This window comes from Rhipicephalus microplus, chromosome 10 (genome assembly GCF_043290135.1).
Source record: "Rhipicephalus microplus isolate Deutch F79 chromosome 10, USDA_Rmic, whole genome shotgun sequence".
NCBI lineage: Eukaryota > Metazoa > Arthropoda > Arachnida > Ixodida > Ixodidae > Rhipicephalus > Rhipicephalus microplus.
Window position 1 is genome coordinate 4,912,070 of NC_134709.1, and position 27,009 is coordinate 4,939,078.

Sequence of the window (27,009 nt, forward strand, 5' to 3'; positions counted from 1 at the left end):
ACACACACACACACACACACACACACACACACACACACACACACACACACACACACACACACACACACACACACACACACACACACACACACACACACACACACACACACACACACACACACACACACACACACACGAACCTGTTAGGTAAAACCAGTAATTGGTGTAAAATCTTAAAGCTAAATGGCAGTAATTACTCAGTAATTTTTACAACTTGGCTGCCGCTTTAAACAGCGGCTGAAGTATAGTGTACTCAAGTTGGACTGCTGAGCTAGAGGGCGCAGGTTTGATTTACGACAACGGCTGCTGCATTTAGAAGAGAGGTTAAGTGCGGAAAAAAAGAAGGAAAATGCCACTGACCTTACGTTTATTTGCGCGCTATATAACTTCATGTAAGCATTTTTTCCTTGAAAGAAAGCTGCTAATGTACAGTATGAAGAGAAGACGGTTTCCCTGCGGATGCTGCGAGGACATTGTGTTTGTAGCATGTGTGCGGTTGATACGAAAAACAGTGGCTACTACAGTTTTACACTCTCTGGGAACTACTGCTTTAACCGATAAAGCAGCAGAAATGGGTAGGTGGGGGCTTGGGACGAAAACAAAACAAAAAAAATGCCCGCAAACAGGGGTGGGTTGTTTACTCGAGCCGATGTTTCGATAAGCAGTAACCAAAAGAGTAAAAAAAAAAGGAGCGTGAACCAGACCTTCGCGCTATCACAAATCGTGTATCCAAGATGGAGCAATAAATCTGCCCCAGTGGTCCAGGGGCAAAGACACTCGGCTGCTAACCTGTAGGTCGCGGTATCGAATCCCGATCGCGGCGGCTGCATTTGCGATGTAGCCGAGAATGCTTGAGGTTCGTGTGCTTAGATTTATAAGCGCGCCTTAAGAACCCCAGGTTGTTGAAATTTCCAGAGTCCTCCCCTACGGCGTCTTTCATAACCACATCGTAATTTTGGCACGTTAAACCTCAATTATTATTATTATTATTATTATTATTATTATTATTATTATTATTATTATTATTATTATTATTATTATTATTATTATTATTATTATTATTATTATTGTTATTATTATTATTATCAAGAAACCAATAATAATTATAACTAATAAACAATTATGCGAAATAAAGTATAAGACATGCTGTTAGTACTAAATGTGAAGAAAGAAAAAGGACGAAGAGAACTTAATTAGACAGTTATAGTTTAGCGGATAGCGTTTACGTGGTTTACGTGCCTTAGCTGGGATGGTGGCGCCACCTATCGGAGTGCTGAGAAGTAAGAGCAGTGAAAATGAAAAGAAAACGAGAATGTCTACCTGTGTCACCGCGCGAAGCATTGTTACAAGTTTATTTTAGTAACAATAAGAATAAATAAATATGAACTACGCCCCAAACATGAAAACATTTATCTTGTAGTTAGGCCTAAACACGTTCGAAATGGGAAGCTATCTCAAAAATTGCGCCAACTTGTCTGTAATACTATAATACGGTAACGTTAAATCTGAAAAATAGTGCGCATACGGTAAGTGTTACTAGTAACGTACGCATCTACGCATGCAGGAAGCGTGTGGCTGTAAAGCATGAAAAACACTTTCACTGCATTTACAAGCAGAGGAAGTTATTTTCACTGTATTCACAAGCAGAGGCATGACTGTGTGGTAGAACGCCCGCTTGCCACGAAAACTACCCGGGTTTCACCCTTTCCCAGACCCAGAATTTTTATTATTTGTTTTATTTGAATATTTCTCGATTTTTTGGTCACGCAAAGATGATTTTTCGCCCACAACCAACGAAGCGGCTTCATGTGTTGCACCGATCCGTGTGTAGCATATTGAGTGCGTGATCGCGCCGGAAGTCGTCTACTTCGTTTTTTTGCTGAGCACCTTCGTTATAGTCACTTATCATCAGCAAAAAAAAAATGAAAAAAGGAACACTTTGTGTGCTTGGCGTAACGCAGGCGCAAAACACGTATAAAAATATAAAAGAAAGAATCAAGCGCCAAATAGAAGAAATCGATAAAGAGGCGAAAAATGAATATAAATAAAGTCAAGGAAGAAATATAGAAAAAAAATAATGAGAAAGAAAGATGATAGGAAAGAAAGAGAAAGCACAGTATATTTATTCATATATAACACAAGAAGATTACCTTGCTGAGTCAGCCATCAGCTCTCGAATTTTACTAGTCACACTGCCACTTATTATTTAGCTGACACACTGCAATGATTCAACTTTCAGAAGAATTTCATATAACGATTCCACCACAGATATTCAACAAATTCTATTATTTCTCCCCCCCCTTTTTTTTTCTTTTTTGTAACATTGCGCCAGATTAATTTCACAGTCAAAACACAGTAATCATATTCCCCTAATCTAGAAAATCTATTTACTTGCATTAAAAAATTTACTTGCATTAACCACCGGCTTCTTGGCCAATCCCCCTTGGTGGGTGAGAGCCACAAAAGAAAGGAACAAGCAAGCAAGCAAGAAGGCTGCCCAGCCCGCACATCGTTCATGTTTACACCACCGACGTGAAGCTGGCTAAATTACATCAATTCTCTGTTTATCAAAAGGTCCTATAACGAACTGTTAGAATGCTGCACTAAAAGAATCCTTTTTTCCATCGAACACCTTTTTCTTGGCGGGAAGCGGGGGGGGGGGGGGGGGCGGTGTGGCGAAAGAGCCGTGCCAGGAATCGAAAGTGCGATCGATGGGGGTCCCGCCGCAGCCGAGCCCACGCTACCTATCGCCTCTCTGCTATACCTGTCCCATGCGGCTGTGTCAATACAGCAGTGGTTGCGCTCTTCTATAACACGCCGGCCGTGGACGGCAGCTCCGAAAAATACGCTCGTCTTTCGGGGCCGACTTTTGAAGAAAAGTGGAAAGCCCACGATTCATTTCACAACGTCATTTTTTTTTTAAATTGACATTCATTGAATAATACGTGCTCACGTCTCATCACTGCACACTTTGAAGCGCACACGCGAACGCCTATAGTTTTTCTGCATGCACAATATCGTCCACACACCATGCGGGGAGCGATTGTCGATGGTCCACCTAATAGATCATCCACTTTGAAGAGCACGTCTAGTTACTCGAAAAAACGGTGATTCGTGACGTCATGGTGCTCTTGACCAAATCGATGTGCCGAATCGAATTCTCTAAATAAAGGGCAAGAAAGTGAACCAAACGTACTCTAACCGGCCTAAACAAATTTGACAAGCCAGAGCTTGCGTATAAACGTGTTCAGAACGGCGCAAGGTATGCATGCCGACCTTCCTGGTGCTTCGGGTGGGCGGCTTTGTTGAAACTATAATTCAAAAGCTAAGGTGAGTCTCTGCGCGACCTCCAAGACGCGGATCTCTGGGGGGCAGAATTCGTTGCGGTGAAACGCATTCGTTCTTCCTCATTTGGCTCGAGAGTTGTGAAGGCTTCGCGACGTCAAAAGGGCGTTGCGGAAGAAACCCATGGGAAACAGCGTGCAGCTCGCGTAGCTCCAGCCAATCCCTGCAGACAGAGGTGGATAACTCTACAAGGTGGACTCGTCGATAATGGAGGCCGTGGACACCGCCCCAACTTTCACCGAAAAGTGTGGCACGTGTGCGTGTTTGTATCTCGCGTATACCTCCAAAAGCGGCGGCCCGCCCGCGGTCGCGTCCGTAACACGCCGCCAAATATGTATCGAGTGTTATCTTCAAGGCGAGAAGCACCTCGGGGGTTAGGCTTGTCGGCGTCTCTGGTCGTCAGTGTGTCTTGTAGTCACGGTCCATCGTAAAAACGGGTACGTGCCACAATGGCTGAACACCACTACTCGCCACCGGTCCACTAAACATGAAGAAAGCAGCTCCAGCAATTCGCCAGCGACGATAGTGGAGCACGGACAACCTTCCTTATACATGCTCTTGGAGAACGAAAACCGGGCATTTGGGGAAGCAGAATAAGTATCGGAAGAAGAAAAGCTGCACACTGACAAAAGTCTCACTAAATTATATAATCAATTCTGGGCCGATCCCCCTGAGTGGGTATGAGCCATGTTTGAGGCATCATCATCATCGTCATCATCAGTATTTCGACGGCGAGAACACCATCTTCTGCATACTCGGTTTCAGGCTTTGCACCACTAGTGACTCACCGAAGAGGGATCTCTCAAAGCACTGCATGCTTCGCCTTGCCAAGTGTTTTTGTATTACTCCTACTTCCACCCGCGGAGGCCCCACGTGCTCGCGGCCGTGGCTGTAAAATACCGCCACATGTGTGTGTGTTTTATGTTTTGGAAGCCTCGTAAACATCGTAAGCCATTGCGCAGCCGTATATGTATGAAAGTGCTGCGCAGCCAGCGGTCGCAGTCACCCACTGTCTTCTGAATTTACGGGTGTTTTTGTGACGCTGGGGACGTTGTTTATGGGCAGTCAAGGAAAGAACCAAATCGTGATGGAAAAAAAAAAGACCAAAGTAAGTTGGAGAGAAGCGTGTCGAAATAAGGAAAGGAAGATATGCAACTATAAGGCGGAAATCTTTAAGTGGCAGAGATGACAAATTTTATGAGCCCGAAAAGGTAAAGAATGTAAAAAAAATATGGAAGAGGGAACGAAGTGCTGAAAAGTAACGTGAGATGACAAAAAAAAAAGGGGGAAAACGAAATGAAGGATAAGGATAACGAATAAAAAAAAAAACAGCTTTCCACTGAGGGGGCCATGCTTGAAGGAAGTGCTGAGCTGGACAGCCTTCATTGTTTTTCTCTTCAGTTCTCACTTTCTTCCCTCCTCTCTTTATTTTCTTCTCCCCTTTTTATTTTTCCTTTTTCTCTGTTAATTACTATTTATTCCTTCTTCTTTTTTACCTATTTCTTTCTTTTTTTGCTCTTTCTATTTTTCCTCTTTCTGTCTCTATTTCGCGCTTGCTTCCTCTTATCATCATCAAGGTGCATGATGAACTGGAGGAAAAAAAACAAAAAAAAGTATTTCCTTTGGCGCGTTTGTGCACCCAGTATGCTACATGTAGAGCATTTACACCAGGTGACGGCGACAGCGTATGACGTCATATATGGCAGAATACGTGAGTGTGGACCCTTCAAGTGCAGATTCGTATTCATTAGAGCATGTTCGTAACGATTGAATTCTGAGCAGTGCCTTGAGGATTTTTTTTTTTGAAAGAGGAGTCTACAGGAAGTCACATTGCTCTTGTCACATTGCCCGAGAAAAAAAAAATTCAAGGACACGGTGGGGTTTGAACACGGGTCAGCTGAGTGCCAGCCCAGTATACTACCACTTAGCCATGCCGATGCTTGGGACTTGTTCTCAAACTTGCCTTAGGCAGGCTTCATGTTGAGAAAGGAATTGCTTTAAAATGAGTAATAAAGCATTTTAGAACAGCAAATGAACAACCAGGCGTCACACACTGCGAATAGTGTAACGAGTGGTTGTCCAATGCTCCAACCCATTACAAATACTGTTATTGATCAACTATAAACTGTGGCGCATAGCCACTTGAAGCATAATTTCTCATCGTCGTCAGCCACTCCATGAACATTTGGCACATAATTATTTGCAAGCGTTTAGCGGATACAGCGCTTCTCAAAAGAATGACGAAAAATACCATAGCGAATGTTGGTCTGTTGCCCAGAAATTATGAATGCCGTAGTAGGTACCCAGTAAGTGTGCTTGCAGCAGTTAACCAATAAGTGTGTAGAAAAGCTCTGAAATGCCGCTTTTCTAACGTTCGCTGTGACTGTGCTGTGCCATCCGCGCAGGCCTGGCGTTTCTCTAAGGAGCCTTTCGGTAATCCCTACACTCTCTGCGTACGCACGACGCCATCAGAATCGTAGTTTTTGTTTTGTAGGCCGGCATTCACAATGCTACCCTTCTTAATGCTTTGAAAAAGCGTGGTATCCGCGTCACACTTGCGTGGAGTTTTGTGCCACTTTTTCATGCAGTGGTTGACGATGACAAATAATTGTGCCTGAAGTAGGTATGCGCCACATTTATTAAGTGATGAACAAATTTTCTAATGGGTTCGAGCATCGGATGACTTGCTCGTTACGCAATACGCATTGTGTGACGCCCGTTTTTTTTTGTTTTGCTGTTCAAAAGCGCTTTATTACTCGTATTAACGCGACTCTTTCCTGACATCAGGCTTGCCTAAAGTAAGTTTGCAAGCGAGTTCCAAGCATCGGCGTGACTGAGTGGCATAATACTGGGCTGGCACGCAGGGGACCCAAGTTCGAATGTCACTGTGTCCATGGTGTTTTTCTTTGCTGAGTTTTTTTTTCTTAATTCGCGCGATAGTGATGATTACTAACACCGGCGGTGGCGGTGGTCGCGCTGCTTGTGACACGTGTTGTGATCTCATAACAGCTTTGTATATGAAGCATATGATGTTTGATAACTTCGAAGTACGTTTGTTTCTGTTTCTTAAGTGCGGAGCATGTACTTTAGGGAGCCGGGCTGTCGTCGTTGCTTGGCGTAACGCTCTTAGCGTAGCACATTGAGCGCGTGCTTGCGGCGAGAATTATTCTTCTTGTTCTTCGAGTTCCTTGATGATGATCGGTTTTCATCAAAAGCGTAAAACGATCCTTGCGTTTGGCGTGACGTTGGCATAAACACCAAAAAAATAGAAAAAAAAACGAGGAAGCAAGGACGAATTCAAAAGACAGAAAAAGAAAAATAGGAGGAAAATTAGAGTACAAAATAAATAAATAAATGAAGACCAAAAAATAAGAAGTAAACAGAAGAAAGCCAAACACAGGAAAATAAGGAGAATAAAGAAAGACGACGAAAGAAAGAGAAAATCTGACAAACAAAGAAGGGTACACGCAGCTCCGCACTTTCTTCACGCATGAGCCAAGCTGTCTTACTTTTTTTTTCTCTCTCTTCCGTGACCCTTTTAAAAATGAAATCACTGCTTGCCAAGAAAGCCACGCAACAATGTCTCCGCTAAAACGGCGTGGGGCATAACTTCTCTCTCCGGCGGCGTCCCGACAACGCGCACTGCCCCGGAGTGCGTATATTGCAGCCCAGAAGAAGGCAAAGCCACCCGGACCCTATGCAAACACACGTTTCGCATGTGCGCGTTCGGGGAGGAGGAGCGGTGTAGCGTGCATATTGAAAGGGGTGACGGGGGGAAGAAAAACACAGTAACAAAATGTGCTGACTACGACACTCGTCAAGACAATGCATATGCACAGCAGGCGAGGCAAAGAGGGCAGGTGGGGGGCAGGGGTACGTTGACGGTGGAGACAACCTCTCCGGAGGACAAGGGAGTCACCGGAGCTTGAACGCGCAAGAAGACAAAATAAACGAGGAATTAAGGGTAGGCAATTATGGAGGTGGTTCCGTCCTTGTCCGGGATCAATACAGCGCTCTTTCTGGGTGCCTCCTTACGGTGCGGCGAAACAAGGGCACCTGCTCCTACCGTGTTTTTCGATCGTATGCAGCCGCCCGAAATATTGAAACAGATGATTCGTATACTCCTGCTGATTTTTAGTTTTTTTTTTTGTCAACAGGTCTATCATGACCCACTTATCACGGCTGGAAACCCCTTTCAGCGAGTGCGTGATGGTTGTTTATTTGGCGACTTATTTGGAGCGCCCAGCCGTCATTTTGGTTTCAAAGCGCACTGAGCTAGGTATAACTGCCGCGGCGGCGAGGTAAACGCAGTTGGCCACGTGACTTCGCAAAACTATGACGTGGGTGCGAGCGGGTGCCGCGTGGGCGAACCAACACAAACTCGTGACGTTGGATTGTTTACGTTGACAGTGCGTTGATGTCGGCGTCACGAAGTCCTCCGCATCTCGCTTATTCACGCTACATGCAGTTTAATATTTATTGTAAATATACTCTACGCTACATAAGCCCATGATGTTTCGTAAAGGTTGTGTATGTCTCCACATAAATATATCTCACTCATTGACTCGTCTTCAAAATTTTGTGTCAGTGCGCCTTTGGAAGCTGCGGTGAAACTCCTCGTTCTCAAACAGATACAAAGACAACAATGCGCTGTCCATTGCAATACGAAATGTGCAGTGAATCAGCGGAATGAAACAGAGCAACTGAATATAAAGCGTAAATGCAAGTATAGAGGAAAAAAATTCAGAAGGCTTCGCCCTAGTGGCGCCAACCCTGAAGAAAGTGTGGGGTAGGGCTGCCTTCCTTGTTGAGTTCTCTTCCTTTCTTTCTTTCTTTCTTTCTTTCTTTCTTTCTTTCTTTCTTTCTTTCTTTCTTTCTTTCTTTCTTTCTTTCTTTCTTTCTTTCTTTCTTTCTTTCTTTCTTTCTTTCTTTTTTTCTTTCTTTCTTTTTTTCTTTCTTTCTTTCTTTCTTTTTTCTTCTCTTTTTCTCTTCCCTTCCTTCCTTCTTTCTTTCTTTCTTTCTATATCTTTTCACATATTTCTTTTTCGCTCTTTCAAATGTTCTATGCTGCTTGACAGCTGACCTGAAGGTCGGGGGATTGAATCCCGGCCATGGCATTTTCGATGCAAGCGCAAATGCTTGAGCTTCGTGTATACAGGGTGTCCCACGTAACTTTAGCCAGAGTTTAAGAATATGCCAGAGCACGTAATTACGACGCGACCAAATGCATGTTACTCACCGTCGCCTGGGGTTAGTCTTTTTTTTTATTTCTGCCAGTATGCTCTACGGCATCAGTTAAATAAGCCTGGAGTTAGACTATTTTTTGTGTTCTCAGATATTAATTATTTGTGTTGAAATAACTAACATTTCAAAAAACAAAGATACATAAAAAATTCAATGATAAAGTTGTAGATCGGTTTGCAAAACGTCCGATTGGACAGTTCTGAACTTTATATATGTTAGGTATTAGTGTTTTTCTGCTCATTACAAATACCCGCGAAATACAAAAAAATACCACGTGACAAACTCGCTCGCGCGTCAGTGTGCACGATGATTCTAGTGCCCCCTAACGTTCCGCGTACGAACAACACGCTTCCCTCGCAGCGGTTCATGACAGCGATAAGCAGTCACAGCAGTTATCGCTTTTGTAACCGATAGCAAAACATGTTCATCGTAAAGCCACCAGCATCGTTGCGGCCCTGCCAATACAGCAAAATGGGTTCAAATGCTATGGTCGTTCGTACGCGGAACGTTAGGGGGCACTAGAATCATTGTGCGCACTGGCGCACAAGCGGGTTTGTCACGTGGTATTTTTTTTGTATTTCGCGGGTATTTGTAATGAGCACAAAAACACTAATACCTAACAGATATAAAGTTCAAAACTTTCTAATCGACGTTTTGCAAACCGATCTACAACTTTCCCATTTAAATTTTTATCTATCTTCGTTTCTTGAAAAGTTAGTTAATTAAACATATTCAATTAAACAATAATTGAAAAAAATAGTCTGGTTAACTCCAGGCAACGGTGAGCAACATGCATTTAGTCGCGTTGTGATTACGTGTTCCGGCATATTTTTAAACTCTGGCTAAACTTACGTGGGACACCCTGTATATACTTAGCTTTAAGGGCATGTTAATGAAAGAGCCCCGGCTGGTCGATATTTCCGGTGCTCTTCACTGCGGCATCCCTGATAATCATATCGTGGTTTCGGGACGTTAAACCGCGAGAAGCGAGATGGACATCTCCGTCGCAATAAGTGGTTGGACGCTTTCGCCACTGTATGACGTGTGTGCGCGCCGAGTCCGCGGTCAAGGCTTCCGCGCTGTGTTTGCAGAGTTGAGTTGCCAGATGCTAGCGAGCCAAGAAGCAAATAATCACAATAAAGCCCCCCCCCCCCCCAAAAAAAAAGAACAAAAAAAGCGGTGCGACGTCTGCCAAGAAGCCCAAAAGAATAGGAACTTTTATATAATAAAAAAAAACATGTCACTCAAGTAGTAAGGGCGATTGAAAAATTCAATTACTTCAATTACTTCAACTTCAATTATTTTGTGTAGTTAAAACATGTCTGACGGTGAACGAATGTTTATAGGCACTTTTTAACCTTATCTCCAGGGTAGTATCCTGTCGGTTGAATGCAGGTTTGCCAGTACAAGAATAACGTTACCTGTAGATTCCCCGACGTATGCATGTTTGACTTCAACACTCAAATTACTCAAACGTCCTTAACAAACGCGCTATTAGCGAACTACAAGTATGCTATTGGTGAACGGGGTGATCACTTAGATAATATATTTGCTAGAAGAATGTCAGTGACCACCCTCAACGCCCTACCCCGCCTCCCACCCCATGCATCGGGAGGAAAAAAAAATACCGGACAAGTGACTGGAAAATTCTACAAGTGACTCTGCGAGAAAATAAGCACAAATCCGCCTACTCTAAGTGGAACTGGCAACTTTGTCCGGTCGGAGTCCGTGCATTACGTGCACACAAGCGAAACGCGAACGGCGGCGTAACTTCGTACGCGGTCGAAGACGCTGAGCTTTCATGAACGAAATGTAAACAAGGGAAGTGTTCGGTTGCTCAGCTGTGTCGGCGTTTGTCTCACTCCATCGCGTACACCCGTCTATGCACTTAACGGGCGTCTGTGGAAACGACTTTCGAGCAGTGATGTTCTAGGTGCTTCGCACCTATGGCGGCCGTGCCGTTTTGTGCTGTCTTCTTCGGAAAGCGTAATGCTCCATGTGCAGCACACTGAGCGTGCGCTCGCGCCATGGAGAAGTATCTCTGTTGTTCCTCTTGCGCGTCGATGATGATCACTGATCATCATCAGAAAGAAGGAAAGAAAACTAGAGCGCTTGGCGTAACGCACGCAAAGCCACGCATAAAATCGAAAAAGAAAAGGAGAAAACCAGCACGAAATAGAGAGAAATGGAGAAAATTGGGACGAAAGACGAAGAGTGAAAAAGCAACAAATAAATATAAATAAAGAGGAAAAAAAGGTAAGAAAACATGGAGAAGAAACAAAAAGAAAAAAAAAGAAAACGGGAAGAAGCAACCAAGGCTGCCGAGCTTTCAACTTCCTCCAGACTTGGCACGCCTGATGCGAAGCTGCCTAAAGTTAGTGTATGTGCTGAATAGTGTATGTGCTGGTCATAAAGGCCTATGATGGCAAGAATGGAAAAAATGGTGACAGATTGAGGTGGTGAGCCAATGATGGTGACAGTGGGAAATGCTGGGCGATCGTGGTGACGCAAAGCATGTTTTTGTGGATGGCTTCGTGAACAAGCTGGATGACGCTGGCATGAATGAAGTATGGTGGCATGATGGTGTCACACCGGTCCCGTTAATCAGGGAGGTGATCGCCGGGCTAATTCCAAGGGCCGAAGTATCGACCCCCCGAACCGCACCACGAAAGCGTGGACAATTTAGAAGTGGTCTTTTTTGGCGCGCCAGCGGACGCTGGCTGTGGCCCAAAGAACAAGTCAGAGCCGAGAGTTGATAAACAAACAAAATTATATTCTCAATAATTTCAGATCGAAAACAATACACAAGAATGCACACTCCACAATAGTTGCATACAATATGTCACCAATCAAACAACGTACTACACAGTACAATCAGCCACACTTGAAACAACGGACACAGACAACAATACGCACTACAATGCAGTCGCATGCATTGAACAACCAAGACACTGAAAGACTAAAGAGATAGAAAACCTATTCAGTCCAAAGTTCTTGGAACCAAAGTCTAGAGGATACTCTTCCGAGAATCACTCACTCAAAGTCCAGCGTTGTTGTCGTTCCGCAGCCCCCAAAGTTTCTCTTCCAGGAAACCTCGCCGAAGTTTCTCTTCCAGGAAACCTCACGTCTTCAATAGGCCACTCTCCAAGCTTCAAACTTCTTCACCCGAACACGTCGGCTTCACACACGCAGCTGTTGCCACGCGTCTTCGCTCGATAGCGGTAAACACACACTCTTGCCTGTAGCTCGAGTCTTCACCCCTCAGGTGGAAATCATCTTCTTCTCCTGCATTGTCTCTACGGGCAAAACCTTCGCCGACTACACGGCGGAATCCCTACGCGCTCTGGCGCAAACTTCCGTCTTCTCCTGATCTCTCATCTCGGCTGCTCGGTTAAATACCTTGCGCGCGACATTCCAGAAGGTTCTCGTCATTAGAGAGTTTTAGTACTGCGGAATGGTGCTACGTACGCATCACGCAAGCGCCTTGCGTTTTGTGGCGTCGTTTGCCACTAATCGGCTTTTAGTACGCCGTAGTACCCGCGTACGTAACGAGCGTGAAGCGTGTTGCGTCATCTGTTATATCAAAATAGAAGTACGTGTTGTTGACAGCCAATGTGAGCCAATCCAAGTGTTACAGCCAGATTATGGCCATATTTTAAGCAACAGAGCTGGTCGGTGCTTGCCTTCGATGCCGCCATTTTGCAAAACGAAGTCTCGCGCTGTCGCGAACTTGTTCGAGAGCGGCGCGATCACCTCATACGTACGCACGCACGCATCTCATGCGTGGGTACGTAGCTGCTGCGTACGTAACGCGATACGTGCGCGTCGCGGTCTGCGCATGCGCACTACGCAGAACGTGGCGTCCTTGCGTACGCAACGCCGCCACGTACGCAGCGTACGCAGTACTAAAACTCTCTATTTCGTCGGCGCGATACGCAGCGAAGGCTGGGAACAGGGCGAGACGGTTGGAATGCCCTCCGCGGCCGATGACTCAACTCGGTATGACCACGCCCCTTTCGTGCTAGAACTTTCGCGGGCTATCTCGGCCGCCGATGTGGGGTGAGGAGGTTCGTCGGCGAAGCCACGCTTCCAAGGGGAGTGCGCGCGCACGGGGAGCCTTGGATGTTTGTTTTCTTTTTTCTTTTGACCTCCTGGCGTCTCTTCCGCGCGTTACCGCAAGAATTTGGCGGCGCGCCCATTTTTAGCGCTCGTTCTGTGACAGATGGAAGCGCACGTGCTAGTACGTGAAATCGCCATCATTTTTAAAATTTGCCTCTCGAATCAAAAGTAACAAGCGCCGATCATTACGCTATCTAGAACGTTTTTTTTTTCATACTGCGACAGCCTGTATGTGTACATTCACAGCTTCTGTGAATGTAAACGTTCACAGCAGCTGTGAATGTTTACATTTTTTGTGACGTTTGCGATCAATTGCTGTATTGGGGACAATTACGGCTAAGTATTCTTAGCCCTAAATTGTCTTGCTTCAATCCGTGCGTACTGTACATACGTTCAGAATATAATAATAATTGTTAGATTTTAACGTCTCAAAACCACGATATAATTATGAGAGGCGCTGTAGTGGAGGACTCCAAAAATTTCGACCACCTGGGTTTATATTGCGTGCATTTCAATCTAAGCACACGTGCCTCAAGCATTTTCGCCTCCATCGAAAATACGCCCCGCCGCGGTGGTCTAGTGGCTAAGGTACTCGGCTGCTGACCCGCAGGTCGCGGGTTCAAATTCGGCTGCGGCGGCTGCATTTCCGATGGAGGCGGAAATGTTGTACGCCCGTGTACTCAGATTTGGGTGCACTTTAAAGAACCCCAGGTGGTTGAAATTTCCGGAGCCCTCCACTACGGCGTCTCTCATAATCATATGGTGGTTTTGGGACGTTAAACCCCACATATCAATCAATCAATCCATCGAAAATACGGCCGCCGCGGCCGGGATTTGATCACGTGACCTGCGGGGTAGCAGACGAGTGCCTTGGCCACTAGACCACCGTTGCGGGTCGTATACGTCTAGAAGAATGCAATAGCTGTGGTCGGGAGCTGAAGCACTAGCTGTTGCTGTCGAAGGTAACACACCTGTTGTAGTTGCCGATCATAGTGTACGAGAGTGAGTCTATAGCTCTCGTCTTGTCGCTGGCATTGAAACAAACGCGCAGTGTTTCTTGCGCAACTGGCTAGATATCGACCTTGACTCGACTGAATATTGGTTCCGCCCCGTTGTCTGACGCCGACACGCATGGTCTGCAAAGCTCCTCAGCTGTGCTTATATGCTGGCGTATGCCAGCCGACCGAGGGGCTCTTGTAACTTCCTTAAGCACACTGTGCTCCCATCAGTGGTGGTGGCTACGTTTCTGAACGCAACTTGTTTATCGTATACTCGGCGACACCTCATCTTGACATTGGAGCGAAGGCTGTGGAGCTGGAGAATCGGCACATTCTTGTTCCTTCGCAAGTAGTACGGCAGCTACCGACTGATTTTTATCGCGTTTAGAAAATTATATACACAAAAATGTTAATGGGAGAAGCATTTCGATTGTTCAACGTACCCTTTGGTGCAATATAACGAGCACTGACCCCGTAACAATATTTTTCTTAGGGAACTTAAACAGCGCATTTGCGGCTGCACACTGACCTACAATGTTATGGACGCCACCTTTACTTTAGAAAACGGGCGTGTTGTAAAGCTGGTGCTGTCTAAGAAATAGAAAGAAATGGAAAGGCATTCTCGCAAAGTGAACAATGACTGTATTTTACAAACGACTATTTGCATCATGATAAATAAAGCACGGTTTGTTTCAGAAAGACAGATTGAGAAAATTATCAGTAAACTTAAGTACTATTTCTTTATATGATTGCATGGCATGCACTTCGGTTCTGTAGCATCCACAGTGTTGCCTAGAAAAGTTGTCTCTTGGTATAGATGCGTCAACTTGTGGCCGAAAGAGAGCAAGACACGTTGTTCATTAGACGAATTCTGCGGAGTCAGCATGTCTCCACTTAACCTAAGAGTGCTGTTTGTAACTGCGGCTGGTCACCTTGCTGGGCGCACTATGATGTTGGATGTTGGACGGGTTGTTCGACGTGCCGCCTTTCATAACCAATGTTAAAAGTATTGCTTTTCTATTCTCGTGATGAATGTGACCAAAAACCGCACACGTTTAGAGTATAACCTTGTTTTCTTTATGCCAAAATGAAACATGACTGACTGCAATAAAATATTTACATGCTAATTCCAACTAAGTACATAAAGTGACACAATACACCAGATTGCTTAATTTTCTTTTTTGAAGTGTGTGTACGTGTGTGTGTGTGTGTGTGTGTGTGTGTGTGTGTGTGTGTGTGTGTGTGTGTGTGTGTGTGTGTGTGTGTGTGTCATTCCCACAGCTATCATTTCTTTCAAATGATAACTTCGTTGAGCACAACTGCACGCTTTTAGGGCCGATGTGACTTGGCATAGCGGAAAAGCGATCCTACAACCCGCTAAGCCTCTTTCATGGGGAGGCATCTTTCCGGACCACAAGAGATTGCAAGTTTGAAAATTGTCCTGTCGCTTCTTGCGCTCAGCTAAGCACCATCGCGGTGACCGTGTTAGTGATTCTCGCCCCCGGCTGCCCGGCACAGCGTGCCGCGGCTGGCTCGAAACGGTTGAGCGCACTGTTGACAAACAAGTCGGCCGCCGTCTCGCTTGATGGACAGACAACGGAGGAGACATTGAGATCTCTCCCTGCCCAGCTCGCAAGCGAAGAGCGCTCGACTGAACAGCGCGTGAGAATAAGGTCGTAACGATGCTACGGTCTCCGACAAACGTTGACGAACCGGCAGGTCGTAGCTTTGCCGAGCAGTGTTGCCTAAAAGAACTTCGAGGACACTCGAGCTTCGCCTTCAAGAGTAGGATGTGACAGTGTGGTCGGGCTTCAACCGTTCCGTGAGAAAAAGAACATTCGGCTGCGAAACGTTGGTCGTTTCAAACTATCCTTGAATGTCTACTGAATAAGTGCGCTCTACATCATTATTTTTACGTTTGCTCATCGAAGAAGTAACCACTACTTACACATTCGCAGCTGTACACTTTGTAAAAAGTGGACAGCTTTAAGCAACCCACTCGTTGCGCAGTTCTCATGTTTATACGTCTGGTGTTGTTCTAGAATTCCGCCACGCAATATTAGATACGCTAAGAAGACTTCTTTCGCCAAATGACTTGCATATTGCGTCTTTTTGTTGTTTGTTTTTTCTTGTTAGAGTACATTTCAAGCAGGGACGTGGCTCTGTGGTCGAATGCCAATTTGCCACGCAGACGATTTGGGTTTGACTGAATCGAAATTGCGTCTTTGTTTATTTTTTATTTTGTTTAACGTGGCTGTATCTTTATATCAGTTGAGTATGCTTGGAATATTGTCAGTTAAATTAGAAACACGCATCAAGGCTTCGCGTTCTGTCTCCTTCATTCGGCACCGTTTTCGTAGTTGATGGTCGCCGTTACCTTCCAGCGTATACGCCAGGAATCGCATCTGACACGCACTGAACGCTCTCTAAAGCGGGCGTGCTGCCCTTTCTCCGGTTTTCCAATGGAATTCTGCGCAAACGCTGTTGTCCGTTTCAAGGCTCTCTGCAGCTGTAATATCTTTAGCGCGGCCTTTTCTTCGAAGCAATAGTGCTTGGCGTCCCTTTCTGATATCCATTCGGTATACATGGCATAATATCAACAAAAATTGTTGCTTCAGCAGCTTTAACCTTCTGTTAGTGTTGAACACTGAATGTGGTTTGAATCACCTGCTCCTTCGCGACCTTTGAATAAGCAGCTGAGCACCATAACCGCTGCTTCACAACAGCGTACGAAAACAAACACACAAACAAACAAACAAAAATCAGTAAAAAGAAGTAAAAAAGTAAAAAGAAATAATCTGAAAAGCCGTTACGCATTGCACTTGAAAAGCTTGTTGGTGCGTTTCTAAACCTGATGGCATTGATAGCTTCGGGTTCACCGTTACTTGAAGGCTGCAACGAGTTGCAGGGTTGACGTCTTGTGGTTTCATTAATTCTGGAGCTTTACATTAAAAATATGCGACACAAAGGTGAACATATCTCACGGAGATCTGTTTGGTTGTGTAAAAAATTTATATGAATAAACACTCCCCATTCACGATTAGTGTAATGCTTAATATATTACAATAAAAAACTGGCCCTATATGTTTCGGTACCCGTTCGGTCTATTCTTGAGGGTGACTGTCTGGCCGGTTCCGAAGAGGAAAAGTCGGTAGCTTCGGAGCCGGCCAGACACCCACCCTCTTAAGAAAAGACCGAATTGGCCTTGAAACGTAGGGCCAGTTTTTTTTTCCATTAAAATATTTGACCGAATCGGGCAGGAGAGTCGTTTTTTTTTCGCATAAAGCTACGACATTACTAGTAATGAGTGCGCGGACTAATTTTTACCATCAAAGTGAACAAGTATTTATATGTGAGCACTTCTACTACACAGTAATTAATAGATGATTACTGATGCACACTAACAACCAATTTCATTGAAGGCAGGTCAACAGGTTCATATCTCAACCAGCTGACCGTCACAACAACCAAGGTAGATTAAAAGAAAAAGAAAAACAAGGCTCGAAAGAAGCTGAATTTCGGCATAATACGGCGCAATGTAGGTATCGCTATGACATTCCCTCACCTGTTTTTTTTTTTCGATAAAACTTGCTTCTAGAGTTTCACGAGCAGTTTTTTGCATACTTCTGCCGAAGAAGTCACCGGCAACAGCAACAGGAGAGGAAAGTTTTATTCATTTGACGCATTTGTATAAAATATCTGGAGTTGTATTCTTAGCTGTAACTAAGTAAGTATACAGCAACAGTACACAGATTATATATATATACATATAATGTACAGAAACGGTTGTCTTCTAATCATTGGTGTGATTAAATTAAAAATGAACATGCCCTTAGATCTGCGCTTCTTCCATTGCTACTAAGCCAAGTGAAACACGTCGCCCCATTGTTTTCTTGCCTGTTGCCACGTCGAGGGTCCGTGCAAGTGGGAGGGGGGGGGGGGGTTTCGACGCTGTTGCAACCGAGCCTTCAAGGCCCATTCGAGTTGTGAGCTTGCGATTCTGGGGGCGTATCGAACGGGTCAGCTTTGAACGTCCTCGTGTTGTGCTATATTTCTCCCGTCGGCCTCTGTGTTTGGCCATTACCCGTTCACGAAGTATTTTGCAACAACCACCCGCTATCTTACGAAAGGAGCTTCTAAATGGCGATCGATTGTCGCGGCGCCAGAATAAGAGAAAGAATGAAACGATTCTGCCTGCTTTTTATTATTGCGATAGCAATTATATGGGCACTCTCGGTGGTTTTCTGCCGTCACTGTCATGTCCCAGATATGTATATGTATGTCTATACATGAGAAAGTATAAAAGAAATAAATCGTGAGAAAACATTCCGCAGAACCCTGCCGGAGATTATAACCAGTGACCCATTGTTAGCTAAGGCTTATTTTGTGTATACCTGTGCGTCTTTTTCGAGGGTCCTTCTTTGTGCTTCAGCGGTGCGCAGCAAGTAACGAGATGCTTGCAGTGCTTCGTGTGATATTGCTCTTCTATCGCGTTCACCGCATCGCCCCAGCGGCCAAACTGTGTTGTATTTATTTATTTATTTATTTATTTATTTATTTATTTATTTATTTATTCATTTATTTCTAAGGCGGAGCACTTTACGGGGACAGGCTATCGTATACTGTCGTCGTCGCCTGGCGTAACGGAGTCAGAACTGCACAGAGCGTAGGCAGCTGTGAGCGAATTTAGCGCGCGCTCGTGCCGGAGAGAAGCCTTGTTTCTCTTGTTGTTCGAGTGCATTGATGATGAATTTAACGCGTCTTTTTTCACTTGTTCTTCCAGCGCCTTGATGTTTCAGAGTGCGGACACATGGCTAGGGAAACACATCACAAACAACGTGTAAAAATTGAAATAACATTTAAGTGAGGAATATGGAGAGGAAAAAAGGGAGTAATAGGAGAAATATATAAATATTAAGAACAGGGGATACTAGGAAGAAAAAGAAATGGAGCGGAAAAGACAGAATAAACTGGAAACGAGAACAGAAAAAGACAGAGGATGAAATGACGAGTAAGTCCTAGACAACCGAAGCAGGCTGCCCAGTTCTGCACTTTCTACAGGCTTGTCACTCCTAATGCAAAGCTGCCTGAAGTGTTTCTTTTTTAACTATTCCCCCCCCCTCTCTCTCTCTCTCGCACCCGTATTATTCTTGTGCAACAGTCGGCAACTCGGAAGAATCTCGACATCGCCTGCCGCCTTTTCGAATGCAGTTTTAATTGGATGGGAGGCTGATTACGAAGCTCTCGGTGGACGCATTCGTTTCAGCCTGTCTAGCGGGGCGCAGCGCGACCTCGGAGGGCACGACGGTACACCCCTGGTGAGGGGAGAGGGTGTCACCCAACATTCGGAGCCGCCGCGAGCCACGTGTCTTGTCTTGAAACGAAATGTGGGTTGTGTATAGGGTCTGGCCGAGGGAGCGCATGCGATCGCGGGTCTCTTCCTTTTTTATTTCTCTCTGTAATGGTTTATTTAGAACACTAATGAAATTGTCCTAGGGGACACGTCTAAAGACAAACATCAGATTCTTATACAAACACTTATCTGGTCTACGTAGCGAATAATATTGAGTGACTTATATTCACTGATTGACAGTAAATGAGCGAGCGAGCGAGTGAGTGGGTGAAGTATCAAATACTATTTAGGCGAAGGCATATAAGCATTATTACGGTCCACCTCGATGGCAGTCCAGCCACCGCATCTAACATAGTCGTACCTTTTACCTTGTGCTCAGCACTGGAATACCCTGGGACATGAGCCACCATAATTGTCGCGTAAATTAAGTAGTCGTCCAGCTGCTTGTCTTTCGCTCGGTAAAAAGAATCTGGTTTGATCGCAGCGTGTATGGATGGCATATTGCAAAAGCCTTCACAACCTTCTCTGCAGTGCTACGAAAGAACTATGTTAACAGAGATTACCGAAGATTGACTGATCGAATAGTCACGCAGCTTCTTTTCCTTGCGAGGCCATGTACCGAGGGTAATACGTGAATTGTCTTTGTGTCACAATGTAGGTTTAGCACAACGGCGTGTCTCTTAGCGTCCATCTTGCCCTGAAACAGCCCTGAAACAATAAATAAATAAATAAATAAATAAATAAATAAATAAATAAATAAATAAATAAATGAATCACTTTATTGTCCTGTCGTCGCGGTGCGTCACGTTTTCTCGGTCCATCATAGAAACGGCTACGTGCCACACTGTAGGTGCATCCCAGTACTCGCCACCTGTCCTCCAATAGTGAAACATGCGACTGTTAACCCAACACATGGCCGACGACGTTAGTGGAACAGAACATGCCGCAGGGAACTGAGACCGAACATGCACAAAAGCAGAAGCACCACCTTAAGCTGCATTCCGACGCAGTTTTTCGATGACGTTTGGAAACACCCTTCCCTTCATGCCTGGCTTCAGACTCGGCACTACCATAGTGCCCCATAGAAGAAATTCCCCCCCAAACACCGCATGCGTCGCCTCTCCCCAACTTCGACGTAAGCGTACCCTTCTCTACATGCTACGCCCCTCCCCAGCTGTTTGATCGACGGGCTTGTTGGTGTGGTGTCTATAAATGTAGTTTTTTTTACGTCCTTAAAGAAAGATACGTTTCGCAGCGATTAAGCCAACCACTTTGACGCACACGTTGGCTGCGTCAAAGTGGTTCCTCGGATGGTGCTGTCGTGGACATTTCTCCTCGAAGCAGCGGCCGAATGGGCCGGCGCGCGTCCCTGGGATGTCCTTGGCAGGCGTCGCTTAATGCGGGCCCGTATTTAGAGGCGCGCTCTGGAATTCATTCGCCGCCGATCGACAAGACGGCTGAAGAAGGCTGGCGTCCCGCCGCCGTATCAGCCTAATTGGGGCGCCCACCGCGCGCGTAGCGGTGGCAATTAGCGACCGCTTAGATCGGAAGCGGGCGACTCCGTGTGAGGTCGCTGATGACGCTCCGAGACAATGTTCCTGCTTGTTTCGATCGCCGCGGCTCGAATTAAAGACACGTTCCGCAAGAAAGGGTGCGTGGGCATACCGCAGGTGTTAGCGTGCGTCATCGGCGATTCAGCGCGACGCTCCGTGACGTATGTGGTCGAAAAATTTGCATGCTAAGAGCTGTCCTTTTTATACTGTCTGCTCTAATGTCAGGCCCAACAAGTAGCTAACGGTAACGTCATGCTTCAATAACGTACTATTTTCCTACACATTACCTCCCTCTGACTTCATTTCATAAGATAGACATTAATTTACAAATAACTTCAGCACGAACACTGCGCGAGCATTTCTTCAAACCATGCTCACGCAGTAAGCGAGAGTAATGTCTTTCTTTCTTAATTTTGGTGTTCATGTGACAACTTTTTTTATGAAAGTGTAATAATTGTTTTTCTGGCATTTTGTGTTCTGAATATATGTCTTCAGTGTGATTTTATTTTATTTTTTTTTCTGAACATGTGGGCTATCGTTACCTGCGTTATATATGTAGAGGTGGCCGCGGGCCTCTGTTTACTCGCAGTCTCCTTCATCGTTGATAGAAAGAAAAAGTTGTATTATTATTATTATTATTATTATTATTATTATTATTATTATTATTATTATTATTATTATTATTAATACACCTATTGCTGTATTGTTTGGCCCAACAATTCGGTTCACAATAACGTTATGCCTCAATGATGTACTAATAAATTTTGATGTACTACATGGTAAAAGAACGATGTCGTTACGAGCCATACCGTAGTGACGGGTCCTGATTTTTTTTTAACCACGTGAAGTCCTGTAACGCGCACCTGAATCTAAGTACACATACGTTTTCTTGCACTTTAGTACCATAAAGACGCCGTCACAGTGGCCGAGAATTGAACCTATGAAGTCGCACTTAACAGCGCAATTCAGCCGTGGAACCATAACGGTGGGTGGCAGTAATTTTGCGAACGGGCTTGCGCAGGCTGGCCGAGGGAAATTCCAAGTGAAGAGCGGAGTAATCGCCCTGCGTCTTCTGCCACAGCGCCACGATCAGTGTTGCTCGGCTGCTGACCCGAAGGTCACGGGTTCGATCCTAGCTAGCCGCGGCATTTCGGAGGAGGCGAAATAGCAGAGGCCCGTGCACTTTGCGGTGTAAGCGTGTGTTAAAAAGCACGAGACGGTCGAAATTTTCGGAGTATTCCACTATGGCGTCTCTTATATTCACATCGTGCTTTTGAGACGTAAAGCCCTATAGATGTATCCTTTGCAGTGGTGGTTGGTATACGTTTGTGTACGCAACTTGTTTGTGCTGCAGTTGTGTCCACATGTAGCCAAAGGCGAGCAATATTTATCGCTCATTAGATAAAGAGAACCTTCCTCACAGTCAGTGTGTTCTGACTGATTGCCAGTGGGGCGCGTATGACCGCAGCTGATTTCTTTGGTGAAGAGACTACGATGTTAGACAGGTCGTTTGACTTGGCGCGTTCCAGAGAGAGAAAGAAAGAAATAAAAGGAAGAGACAGGGAGGTTAACCTAGAACTGGTTTGCTACACTGTACGGGGGTGGGGAAAAGGGTCGGAAAGAGGATAGAGATAGAGAGATATAAAATAAATTAGAAAAAAAATCGCCACATTGTGATCGGAACTCCATGAATGTGGGCGCGTTCCAGAACCCACCTCAAAAGGGACGCTTTTCTTTTTTCGAAATGAATGCAACCAAAACCTAATGGCGCTTACATTTGGAGCCTATGATTTCATTTTATCAATGTAAAAATGGTATCTGACTGACTGCAGAATACATGCTAATTATGATTGCGTGTTTGAACTTACACGAAACAACGAATTGCTCCATTTCTTTTCTTGGAATATTGTGTGACTTCGAAATATGCTCTGTGAACTTGACACATTCGTAGACAGTGTGTCATAGTTCGCGCCTAAAGAGGTTATTATCAATAAGGCCCTGTGCCTCGATACTTCCCGCCAGAACGCGTAGCCTGCTCAGTGACAAATATGGCAGGCGTGATGCACAACAGTCGTGGCATTTAACTTTTAATAAATCTGAAAGTGTACAAATACGTGTGCACAGCTGTACATTTGTACTCTTTTTGAGTCTCTTGTGGTGTTCACGGTGCAGCCACCGACCCGAAGGAGGCAGTAGACTTGCTCGCGGAACATTTTTAATAACTCGGCGATAGCTAACCTTGACATTGGAGCGAGAACCACGGAGGCGGAGCTTCCGCATATTCGTATGGCTCCTCAAAAGTACGGTGCCTCGCGGCTGATTTTGGTTCTACTAGCTCGCATAGTTGGCGCATTTAGAGAATTATATACGCGGCAAATGTCAATGGGTGAAAGATTTTGAGAGTTCAGTGAACATTGTAGTGTCCTATTACGAGTACATTTCTCCTGGAGAACTAAACGGCGCATTTTCGGCCGCACACTGACGTCATAGACGCCATTTTACTTAGAAAGTGGGCGTGCTGAAAAGTTAGCGCTATCCTAGTAATGGAAAGAAAAGGAAGGCATTCTTGCGAATTGAAGAACAATTGTATTTTACCTGAAACATCACCCTACAAGGCAGCACTTATTTCAGCGAGGCAAATGAGAAAATTATCCGTAGACACTAATTTTCAGCGTGATAGTAGGCATGTACTTTGGGCCTGTAGACTCGACAATGCTGTCAAGAAAAGTTGTTGAGGCGTTATAGCGAAGAAATTGGCTCGTTGTAGCGCATCAAGATTGTGTCGCCTCGCTCTCTATACACCGCTACACCAGTCAGGCTCCCGAAGCAGTCGACAGACGGTGTAACGCTGTCATTCAGACAGACAGCTTGTGCAACCAAGCTTGGGAAAGAGCCAAAGGCGATCAATTGTGGCGTCTCAGCCGTCCACCGGCGTTTGGCAAAACGTCTCGTGTTCGCCAGAATGGGCGTGTGTGAATATTCGAGAATTTCGAATAACAGATCGAATAGCGTTTTATTAGATTAGATGCTTGAGTCGAATGCTGCATATGCGAAATACGAATATCTTCCGAATACTTTTCGAATAATCGGCACCAACAGTAATAAGCAAAAAAAGCGTAGGTCGGCGATCTTATTCATGAGTCAACTCACCTGGACTTACTCGGACTCAGCCCCGCCGCGGTGGCCTAGTGGCTAAGGTACTCGGCAGCTGACCAGCAGGTCGCGGGATTGAATCCCGGCTGCATTTCGATGGAGGCGAAAATGCTGTAGGCCAGTGAGCTCAGATTTGGGTGCACGTGAAAGAACCCCAGTTGGTCGAAATTGCTAAAGCGTGCACTACGGCGTCTCTCATAAGCATATGGTGGTTTTGGGGCGTTAAACCCTACATATCAATCACTCGGACTCGCTCACACTCATATCGGGCCATAACTTTGAGTCCGAGTCCGGGCGAGTAATTATCTTAAGCGTTTGGTTCCGAGTAAGTACGACTGAGAAAAACTTTGATTAGCCATAGTCTCGGTGAGTCTGATCGAGTACTAAAGGCAAAGTATGTTTCATCAGTGAGTCTGAATGATTTCCACATTTGTTTGCCTACCTACGCAAAAAAAAAAAAAAAAACGTTTTTGTCTTTTGTAGTTTGGAATATTGAATTGCTACCGCAGCTACCGAATTGCTATTGAATTGCTATCGAAATGTTACCGAAGCTTAAAATTATAGTGTCTGAAAATGAATGTCTAATCCACTATCATAATCATATATTTATGATTCAGCGCTATTACAGCCGTCTTCAACTTGACATTAAAAAGTGAACGATTTGCGGTGGCTGAAACTTAGTGGAAGACAATGGCCCCACTTTGTGAAGCGAATTACGTCAATAAAATATTTGAAAGAAATTCTTCTGTATATCTAGGGCTGTTTTCGAAAATGGTTGTTTTACCATTCGTATATCATTCGAAATGATATTCGATTCTTGTTCGTACTGGATTCGGTGTCACACTATTTGAGTCGGTCCTAAAATTCACTATTCGTATACCCCTATACTAATACTGTTTTCTTTTTTTTCTCTTTTTCTTCATAGGTGAGTGACTTTGGGCTTTGTCAATGCCATCCACAGTGGCTTTAATTACGTGAGTAGGTCGTTAGGTGACGCAACTTGAAGATATATGAACAGTCGTACGCCTTTGTAAACGCGACTGACTTTGAACAATGTTGAAAAAGCACAGAAGAATGAATGATCAGTGGGGAAACTTTGTTTCAGCATCAACAGAAAAAAATACAACACATGTGAAGCCACTGGGTTCTAGCAAAGAGCCTCTAACGACTTCACAAGGGCCATCACCCCGCTACAATACTATACAAAGCAAAACGGCAGTGGACAATAAATAAATGAAAATAAAAAAACACGTGAAAATAACAATGGCTTATTGGCTTCATTTATCAGTTATCGTTTATATGACATGGTGGGGGAAGAAGTTGCACTTGTAGATTATAACTTCCGTAGTTATACTTTTTAATTGCTTAGTTTAACGTAGTAGCGGAAGAGCTAAGAGCCTGTGGCATCAAGTACGTCAGGATTTGGCGGCCATAGTTTGTACCAGTACAGGAAACGTTCCACGTGTGATTGCTTCGCGCAGCGTATGTTTTTATAAGTGGATTTATGGTGGCGAGGTTTCTATAAAGTAGTCGTTATTATGCGGTATGCATGATACCGTATCATCAGAAGTGTACCGAAGAGGTTCGGCAATGATGTTATTCCAATATCTTCATACATAAATGCTTTGTACGGGCATCTTATAATTCATTGGAGAAGATTCTCATGTTCTTTTTCTGAAGGCGATGGATTTTGGAGCTTGAAGTTCGCCGTCTGCCGCCGACATTTCAATCCGATTTGAAGAAAGGATTGTTTTCTAAACACGAGTGCATTTTCGAATTGTATACAAAGCCTATAGCACGAATCACTCCCCTTCTACTCTACATTAAGAATTTATCCCGCACAATTTAAGATAACGTGATTGAATACCATGTCGTGATTTTCAACAGCGGAACTGTTCATGAAATTGTACCTTGTTCACCCCGTCACCCCAAAAATGCCATCATCATAAATGGGTATGCGCCACGCAAATTGAGGAAGTCCTGCTATACAATTAGAAAGAAAAAGGCAACAGTTAGCTGAAGAAAGGGTTGTGATCCGTAGTCTCCGAGTACGTACAACGCGAGAATGCACGGGAAATGCAATGGCGGCTCCAAGAAAAGACCTCGAAGCGATGGAAGGCCTTCGCCAACGACGACGTTGCTCGTGTCGTGTCTATGGCTGTCTGTGGTTTCACTCGAACCATTCTGCGTGGAGAATCGATGTAGACACAACGTAGCATCACTTAGCTAAAGCCATACAGCAACCTAGAAGGAACCTAGGACCTGCATCACCTAGCTAAGGCCTCGAAACAACCTGGAGTCCAGTAGAGACAATCAGGATGATATAGTAAGAGGACGTAATAGCCCAGAGGAATCTGACATGCCACCAATAACAGCAGGGGAAGTAAAGAAATCCCTGTAGAGGCAATGCAAAGAGGCAAAGCCGCTGGTGAGAATAAGGTAACATCACACCTGTTGTAAGATGGTCGTGAGATTGTCTGGCCACCCTGTATACGAAGTATCTCTTGATGGGGAGGGTGCCAGAATCTCTGAAGGATGCCATCATCATCATAATCTATAAGAAAGGGGACGTCAAGGACTTGTAAAATTACAAGCCGATTTGTGTACTATCCGTTGTGTACGAGCTATTTACCCTGATAATAGCTAATAGAATTGAAAGAACTTTAAAGTTCAATCAACCTTTACATATTCTTCATAGATTGCGAGACGGCATTTGATTCGGTCGAGATGTCAGCAGATATGCAGGCACTGTGGGATCAGGGCATCGACGAAGCCTATACAAGCGTACTGGAAGAAATCTACAGCAGATCCACAGCGACCACAGTTCTCCCATTCAAAGAAGTTTCTTTACTTCGAAATTTTACCAATTTCGAAAAATGAATTGCGTAGTGTTATAAAGACTACAACTTTCAGAATGAGAAAAACTGCTTGGTTTGACCAAAGTGCAAAGAGCTGTGATTTATATCACATCGATCCATTTATTGAATTCAAAATTGCGCTGACATTATATAGAAGTATGGAAACTCTAATTCAACGATTGAGGCTAGGCACCGCATACACAAAACATTTTTTGCACGGAATTGGCAGAGCTGAAACTCCCGAATGCGAATGTGGATTTATAGATGAAGACGTATGTCACCTTTTCATAGACTGTCCACATCATGATACGCCGAGACGCTGTCTTAAACCAGAACTGTTGGCATTCGACTGCAAAACGTTTAGCATGGAGAAACTTCTGGACTCA

At 44.7% G+C, this 27,009-nt stretch overlaps 1 long non-coding RNA gene across 1 annotated transcript in view; it reads left to right on the top strand.

Moving 5' to 3' along the window:
* LOC142774164 (uncharacterized) overlaps nucleotides 1-25,029 on the top strand; it is a 34,185-nt gene extending 9,156 nt beyond the window's left edge. The window contains exon 2 of the long non-coding RNA XR_012886344.1: nucleotides 24,691-25,029. This is a non-coding gene — a long non-coding RNA (uncharacterized LOC142774164). The remainder of the gene's footprint in view (nucleotides 1-24,690) is intronic.
* Nucleotides 25,030-27,009: the final 1,980 nt, after the last annotated feature.